The sequence below is a fragment of the Lycium barbarum genome, chromosome 6 (assembly GCF_019175385.1).
Source record: "Lycium barbarum isolate Lr01 chromosome 6, ASM1917538v2, whole genome shotgun sequence".
Classification (NCBI taxonomy): domain Eukaryota; kingdom Viridiplantae; phylum Streptophyta; class Magnoliopsida; order Solanales; family Solanaceae; genus Lycium; species Lycium barbarum.
The window spans coordinates 95,671,147-95,680,882 of NC_083342.1; positions in this window are offsets into that span (position 1 = coordinate 95,671,147).

The following is a 9,736-nucleotide window of genomic DNA, read 5'->3' on the forward strand; positions in this document are numbered from 1 at the left end:
TCTGAGATATCTGTGTCGTAGCCATCCTCCACGGGATCCTCCGCCCCAGGAATCGGGGACTCTGGAGGAGTCGTAGAGGGGTCCTCCGACGGATCCGTATCGTAGCTATCCTCCGGGGAATCCTCCGAAGGATCCGTCTCGATCGAGTAACTGGGGCCCTGCCCACTCGGCCCCGGTGACAGCCTGGGGGCCTTCTTGGCACCCCCATCCTCATCGTCGGAAGCCGTCCTCTTCATCCTTCACCAACCTACAATCACCTGCACGGAGAGGGTCAGAAATAATTTCCCAAAATACTGACGCTAACACTCTTTTCGGAGCCTTGCTGTGAACACAGCAATTCGTTGGGAGGAACCATCCTAACAGTATAGCTTTATCGCACGATCTAAGATCCCAAGAAAGGGTAACACAACATCCTAGATGTCCTGTAGCTCCTTGTTTATAGATGTGGTGCACAACACATCGATAAACAAGACTCTACTAGACACGGCCTGTAGACATTCCGAGGACAAACCGCTCTGATACCACTTTTGTCACGACCCAGCCCCGTGGGCCGCGACTGGTGCCCTTCTGGGACACCCCAAACGAACTCACACCCAGATCATCGTAATCAGACTCGCCCAAACTCACGTACGTTATTCGAACTCAACATCGTAATCAGACATCTACCGAACACTTATCCTAAGCAGTCGCCCGTACAGATCAGACAAATCAGAAATCAGAAAGGAGGCGGAATATACATCGCCAAATTTCACACACACACATCAGAAGGGTGGCGGAATGCACATCGCCCCCAAGTACATACACATACATACAAACTCAGAGGCCGACTTGGCCATAGCAACGTACGGGCCTCTTAAGAACGCAAAACAGACTCACATGCAAACACACCGGACCCACGACCCACAAATCTGACTACAGGCCTCTAGACAAAACAAAACATAAGAACATAGGACGGGACAGGGCCCCGCCGTACCCACTCATCCAAATATACAGAATACAGACACAACAAAAGATATGTACCAAAGTAGGCTCCGGATCAAAGGGGAGCTCTCCAACACAGCAGAATGAGTAGCCTAAACTGGAGGACCACCCAAACGAGCTTCTGTACCTGCGGGCATGAAACACAGCCCCCGAAGAAACGGGGGTCAGTACGGGAGAAGTACTGAGTATGTAAAGCAGAAGGTGCAGAAATCACAAACACAGCTGGAGTCAGAAAGAACCAACACACCAACATCGCAAACAAAGCAAACCTGTGCCGGAGGCGAACGTACAAATGCAAATCAAATCATGTATAGGGTTTAGGAACGTGGTCACCCCCCGACGCTGGTGCCACAACACATCATAACTCCAGAAGGTTTCAAATCTCCGTACAATCTCCAGACACATCATATCACACACACATCATATCATCAGAACGTATCAAATGCCATATCACATCATAACTCCATAAACGGTAACCGGCCCTATGGCGAGGCCTCGGAAACCGTAACACATCATAACTCCCGAATATATTATAGTGCGCACGATCACAAAGTCGGCCCGGGTACCGACGAACGAAATCATAGCAGACAGCACGAACAGAGTAGTGCAGAAATCATATGCATATCAAAAATAATTTGTCGGACTTAACATATAGTTTACGTAGAGGTATATACTGACGCCCGAAGGATCGGAGTAGGAATCAGACTGATCAAAGTATGCGTATAAAAGTTACGAAGTTCCAAACTGCCAAATTCGCAAGAAAACTGTTCATAAGTCATTTTCCGAAAATCTCACATCATTCAAAGTATAGAACGTACATTAATGGCATAGGAAGTTTCAAACACATCCTTGGGTCCTAAACCGACGGTTGCGGATCATAACGGACACAAACGAATCAAACAAACCGAATAAGGCGAGCCTCGGGGCTCGCGGGCCCACCTCGAGTCAAATTGAGGTGGCGGACACAAATCACAGACTTTCGGCTCCATAGAGCCATCTACAAAAGTTTCGAAGAGTTTCGGACACAACAGCACAAGTTATGGAGGTACGAACATTCTTTTAACCAAATGTGACAAAGAGGGTTCAATCGCGCTGAGTGAATAGTGCTCGAACTTGAACCTCGATTTCCAAGAGTAGGATTATTCCCGAGGGGCCGATCTTAACCTAGTATGTCTAGGACATGCCAAAAGAATGATAGGTAGGCTTTACATACCTGGTTGGCGCCTTACGCTCCTCAAATCGCAATTCCCGTTTCGTCCAGAAACTGCAAATGGTCACTTTTACCAGTTACTATTCATGAGAATTAACATTTTAGTCTTTGGGCTATATTTGGCTACCGAAATTTCGGCAGCACTTCCCCTATAAATCTAACACCCCCGAGACTTAGCTCGGCTCAAAATATAACAACATCAACAGCCCAAACATCAATACGCAATACGAATCACAATCAAACACACTAACTTCACAATTGCACCTTATTCCATAAGTTGGTAATCCTATTTCCAAACTTCACAATTTCAACTCATATCCACATTATTGTATTCATTCATTCAAGATTATTCCATTACATAACAAACAAGTTCCAAACCACATACAAACCTCCCCAAAGTTCACTACTTTCCAATTTTCATTCAAAACACCAAAAGTTACGACGAACGTTCTAACTTGCGTCGTTTCATTCCAAACTCATTATCATCAACCATAAATCATATTTAAAGTCTTTAGTATCATATATATACTATGATATACACAAATATACCAAAGGTATACACTTTCCGATAACGTCCGAAATTATTTTCTAACACCAACTCAATTCCTTAATCAATCCTTTACAACATAATGACCACAACAACACATCATTCAAGCTAAATAAGATCAAATTCTTATGCCTTAAACCTTATAAAACCCACGGCCAAACACACTCTTTTTGCACACACACGCCATGCACAAACACAACACCATTCCAAAATCTTCATGCCAATTCAATCACTAACACATATGTATCCATTTCATAGCATTAAAACATAAAGATCTTACCTTTTTCTTGAATTTCCGATTTGCCGCAAACGAGCACCTTACGCCAATCTAATTATACCCCGTTGAAGAGGGGCTCGAGTACTTCATAATATGTTAAGGACAAGAATTCTTGGATCGCCACAAAGGCTAGCAATTTTTTTTTCTCCCCTTGCTCACTCTCGGCCGAGAACCCTTCTATGGGTGTTCTTCAATTTTTTTGTGACTTGTTCTTGATAACTATCAAGTATCCTCAATATATATCCACATTTAGATCATGTGCATAGCACATGATCATTAAAAAGGGCTTGGGCCTATCAAACATGGCCGGCCACCCCTTAAATCTTGGGCCCAATTTCTTTGTTCAATTTCTTGGCCCAATTCATAAACGTTCCGTTTTGTAATTCCTGAAACTAATTTCCAAAATTCCAAATTTACCCTCGGCCTTCCCCGAGGTCTTGACATTAATAATTCCAGCACCAACATAGTCATACTCACCAAAATCAAAATATGTCCTCCACACACACAAGTCTTATTTATTTCTTGATTTCCCGTTATACGAAAATACGGGACATAACATTTTTCTTGATCAATTTTTCTTGTTCCTTGTTCGACTAGCCTTTGGCCGAATGCCTCTTATTTTTTTCCTTCAAGTTTAGAAAGGAAATGTCTAGATGGTCCTCACTTGTTCATATATATAGATGGCTCCTACAAATCCAAGGGGAACACATGCCCCCACTTGTGGCTTAAGGCAATTGGCCAAGCCTTGGGGTGGGGACCACACGGCCAAGGATAGCCCTTATTCTTCTGAATTTCCCATTTTGCCCCTAGCCTTCCTCAATATTTCCATGAATCACCTTTTCAATTTTCCTTTTTACCCCTAGCCTTTCTCAATATTTCCATACTAATAATATTCAAAAGCAACTTGTGTATTAAATAAAATCAAGAATATAGCTTTACCCTTAACTTATCGCGATTATCTTGAAATATCCGAATGTACAAAATACGGGATATAAGAAATATCACCCAAATAGAATCAAACTTGCCAAGGGTTTTCGGAAGACCAGTGATAAAATCCATGGTAATCCTCTCCCACTTCTACTCGGGAATGGGAATCCTCTGAAACACCCCACTGGGTCGCTAATGCTCATACTTTACCTGTTGACATTTTCCACACTTAGCCACGAAATCAACTATATCCCTCTTCATGCAGCGTCACCAATAGTGTTGTCTCAAGTCAAGGTATATCTTAGTCACTCCCAGATGAATGGAATAGCGAAAGCTGTAGGCCTCAGATAAGATCAACTGAATTAGGTCGCCAACACGAGGAACGCATACGCGCCCTCTAATCCTTAGAATGCCGTCAGAATCAATCACAACCTCTTTGGCCTCACCTTTCGACACCCTATCTCGGATCCTGCTCAACTGAGAATCCTCAAACTGATGAGACTTGATCCGATCCAATAACGATAATCTCGCCTCTATACAAGCCAAAATCCTACCCAGGGTCGAGATGTCAAAACGAATGAAACTGTTGGCTAGAGTCTGAACCTTTATGGCCAACAAACGCTCGGAAACAAGCAATCGAGCTAAACTCCCCATACTCACTGCCTTGCGACTCAAGGCGTCAGCCACTACATTGACTTTACCAGGGTGATACAGAATAGAGATGTCATAATCCTTTAGGAGCTCCATCCATCGGTGCTGCCTAGAAATAAGATCTCTCTGGGTAAACACATGTTGAAGGCTACAACAATCGGTAAAACCTCATAATGGACATCGTACAAGTAAAGCCTCTAAAGTTTCAAAGTGAAGACTACGACCAACAACTCCAAATCATGGGTAGGTTAATTCTTCTCGTGAACCTTCAATTGATAGGAAGCATAAGCTATCACTCTACCCTCCTTCATTAACACCGTACCCAAACCCATGTGGGAAGCATCACGATAGACCGCGAAGCCCTTGCCTTCCACAGGTAAGGCTAGGATCGGGACTGTGGTCAAAAGAAGCTTGAGCTTTTGAAAGCTCTCCTCACAATCATCCGTCCACTAGAAGGGAACATGACTTTGAGTCAATCTGGCCAAGGATGAAGCAATGGCAGCAAAATCCTTCATAAAACGACGGTAATAACTGCTAAACCCACAAAACTATGAATCTTGGTAACGGTAGTAGGCCTTGCCCAACCCCTCACGGCCTCAATATTTTGTGGATCAATAATAATCCCCTCCTTGGACACCACAATTCCCAAGAATGCTACAGATCTAAATAGAACTCACACGTAGAGAATTTAGCAAACAGATGATGTTTCTTCAACAGCCTAAGGACGGTACGAAAATGGCTCTCATGCTCCACTCTACTTTTGGAATACACCAAGATGTCATCAATAAACACAATAAAAAAAAATCAAAGAACGACCTAAAGATGCCATTCATCAAGATCATAAATGTAGCTGGGGGCATTGATAATCCCGAAAGACATCACTAGAAATTTATAATGGCCATATCTCGTCTGAAATGTTGTCTTCGAAATATCCTCCACTTTCCCAATCTTCAACTGATGATAGCCGGAATGCAAATCAATCTTAGAAAACACCAAAGCACCCTGAAGCTGATCAAATAGATCATCAATACGAGGTATAGGGTAATTGTTCTGGATAGGGACCTTGTTCAACTGTCGGTAATTAACGCACATCCTTATGTCTCATCTTTCTTCCTCACAAATAACACTGGAGCTTCCCAAGGGGAGACGCTCGGTCTATTGGACCCCTTGCTCAATAAATCCTGCAATTGTTCCTTAAGTTCTCTTAACTCGGCAGGTGCCATCCGATATGGTGGAATGGAAATAGGACGAGTACCCGAGTCCACGTTGATATAGAAATGAATGTCACGATCAGGTGGCATACCCGGCAAATCTGATGGAACTACCTTCGTGAATTCGCTCACAATAGGAATAGACTCAAGGGATGGAGGTGCAACAGTCGTATCACGAACATGTGCCAAATATGCTAAACACCCCTTACTTACTAATTTCTTCGCCTGAAGAAAGACAATCATCTTCTTCGGAGTGGGACTAGGAATATCTCTCCACTCAAGCCTAGGGATTCCTGGCATGGCTAAAGTACGGGCCTTGGTGCCCTCAACCATCTAAGCATGCTTAATAATGAACTAGAAGGAAGCCCCTATAGACTCTATCTGAACACAAAGGATCTGTAGAGAGCCCACTAGTCCTCCAACAAAGCGTCTGATCCTATCAGCCTCGGTAGGAATCAACGAAGTAGCGTGTTGGGCCATATAGAGAAAGCGGGTCACATAAGACTCCAAGGACATGCCCTTCTGCTCAAGGGGTAAAAACTACTCCATACGAGCCTCTTTCAAAGACCGGGGCACATACTTCTCAAGGAAGGCCCGGTAGAACTGAATCCAAGTCAACGGAGGAGAACCCTCAGGTCTGCACGACACGAAATACCTCCATGACATTTTCGCGTCATCGCAAAACTGGTAGGATACATAGTCCACGCCGTGCGTCTCCACTACACCCATACGGTGCAGCAACTCATGAATATCAAGAATAAACTCATAGGCATCCTCAGACGAAGTACCAGATAACCTTGGTGGCTCTAACTTCCTGAACCTTCCCACCAGATCCTGATCAGCAGCAGTCATAACGGCGTCATCCATAGGCCTAATATCCTCGCCAGGGGTGGGTATAACATTAATGCGGGGAGCCATTGCTACGGCTGGATGTGCTACCTGCGTGGATCCCTGCTCAGGGGTCTGTGCCTTAATCCTTGTCTGTGAACCCTCGCCGGGAGTATTAACACTGGCGGCCGCCTGCTGGGCATTAAGATGAAGTGGGATCCTAGCCATAGTTTCATGCACAGTCTGGTCAGAAGTAACCTCAAGTTGTATCTGTGCTGGGGTCACACCCTCCTCTGTGGTCTGGTCTCTACCCGGTTGATACTCGGGCTTGGGAAATGGAGACCTCTCTCAACCCTGGCCCACTATGGGAGCTCTACCCCAGGCTGGGGTAGCCCCGCGGCCTCTCGCGCTGCCGCATCCTTTAATTGTAGCACACCCTCGGGTGTCAGCCATAGCTGCGGGCTCTGGCACCTGACCTCAGGCCTTAGCAGCTTGAATTCTCACTATCTGTAAGAGAAGAGCTAAGAGTCAGATACCAATTTTGTCTTTCCAGATACCAATTTGAATAAAGTAGCATAATGGATAGAAAGAAGATGAGATTTCCCAAAATGTCTCATAGCCTCCTGCAGATAAGTACGGAGCTTATCGTACCGATCCAGGAGACTCTACTGGACACGCTCTTGTATTAAAGATCGGTTAACCTAGGGCTCTGATACTAACTTGTCACGACCCATTTTAGCCTAGGACATACAGGCACCTACCATTCTCACCTCGGTAGGCGAACCCTTAACTCAAAGTTCACAATCAATAAATATAATAAAATAGTAGAGGAAGTAAAGGACGTAAGTCTCACAATATAACATAATATAGACAAGTATGGAAGTAAACGAATCCACCCCAATATCTGGTCTGCTCATACAACAGTATCTAAATCCCAATACTAAGGTCTTAATAATAATATATAAATGTCTCAGATCATGTCTTGAGTGAAAAGTAAGACATAAGCAAAAGAAGTCTTCGAGATCAGCGGATGCCTTGCTCACCCTGGAAAACTTAAGTAGAAGCTGAAGAGTCGATCAGCCACGAGTCAGAGAAGTAGATCCAGTCTGATACTCTGCATTCATAAAAGAATTAGCAAGTGAAGGTTAGTACAAACAATAGTACTGGTAGGAATCATAGGCCGACTAAGCATAGTTAACACGATCCAGAAAAGAACGCAGATAAAGTAGTAAACCAATCACGCATGGAACAATATAATTGTAATCGAGTATCCATGAATCACATATGCAAGTATGTAACCCCAAAATAGTAAGTCTGAGTATATCCAATCCTGGGACAATCAACAAAATAGAATCAACACAACAATCATCACAATACAATCATCACGACATCTCACTCAAGTCATAATGTAATGCAATGCAATAATAGTATGAATGTGATGCCATACCATGCTATGCAAATGAGATGTACACATGTACGCCTGACGGAAATATTGACGCCTCGGCAGCACAACCCAGTGTGACTCACGAGGTCTGAGTGCCACCCATCTCGGATCTTTGCCAAGTAGACAGACGGGACCCTGGCAAACAGGGGGAGTCTCACCGGCACAACTCTGGAAGACCCGCGGAGCCCATGCGCTACAATCGAATTCGGGATAGCATCGAAATCGGCCATGTAAGAACGATGTTCGAATATAACCATCAGACATCGGCCTCCTCACAATCACTCAAATGAGTTGTCAAATATAAGTTTCATAAATCAACGATTCTAGAATTGAACCTCGGACATCGGCCTCCTCATAATCACTCAAGTAAAAGAGTTTATCAAATATCAATTTCGCTCAATCAATGATTCCGGATCATTATCGAATATTGGCCATGCATGATAATTATGAGAGAATGTGTGCAATGCATATGTCAATAATCAACAAGAAAGATCAATATCATAAGTAACTCAATAAGGCACATCAACAATACATCACATCACAATACCAATAGTGGGTATGCCAACATATATAGTCAAGTATCAACAGCAGATACACCAGTAATATATCAATAATCTCAAGTGCCAACAACGGGTACGCCAATAATATATCAAGTACAAATACCACCAATGGTATGTCAACCCTATCCAGATTAGGAAAACAAGCGACCTTCGTTATCTACCAACTAAACATGGCATCAAGGCAACACAATTAAACAATCAAGTACACATAACGGGGTGGCTTATCCCAACAAACATCAGGGCCCAACCTAAGTCGATGTCCATCCCAACTTCACACCCAAAGGTTCACATGTTGTCTCCGACATCATAATCTAAATAAGTGATTCAATATACTAAGTCTCACCTAAGGTAAACTATAACCTACCTGGACTGCCGAACTGTAACACCAACAAGTCACTCTATCGCCTTGCCCTTTCTCTGAATCTCAGAACAAAAATAATCTAAGCATAATCGAATTCTAAGTTAAAAATTATGAATAATGATACTAATATTGGTATGATATAGATTAGGTCCATTTTAACCTTAGAAATTGGGAAAATGGGCCCACAAGGGCAAAACAAAAGATTCACGGGTAAAATATCAAATTGAATCCTAGGTAATCATAATCCCATCATTAATTGTTGATTTAACTCAAGAATTATCCCCAAATCTGATTCTAGTAAAACCCACCAAATTGGGTATGAACCGTAATTCTCCAAATCCAAAATTCAACCTTAAAAGTGAAAGATATGTGATCACTAACCTTAGATTCGTCACATTTCAGTATTACCATAATCAATTTTATCAATTATAACCCTAGGGAGAAGTCTCCAAAATCGTTCTTCAAATTCTAATTCTAAGGGATTGAAAAAAGAAGGGATGATTCTAGGATGATAATGATTAAAGAGAAGTAAGTGATTAGACCAAGCCTTACCTCTAAGAAATAAGTGATTAGACCAAGCTTTACCTCTAAGAAATTCTTCAATTTATCCCCAAGAGCAACCTTCCAAAGCTCTAATATCGAGATATGACATAATGAGGGTCTAAGTCTTATTTTAAGACACATTTAATGAAATTCCCCTGCTCGTGACTGCCACGGTAGAGAGAGTGCCGCTACAGTG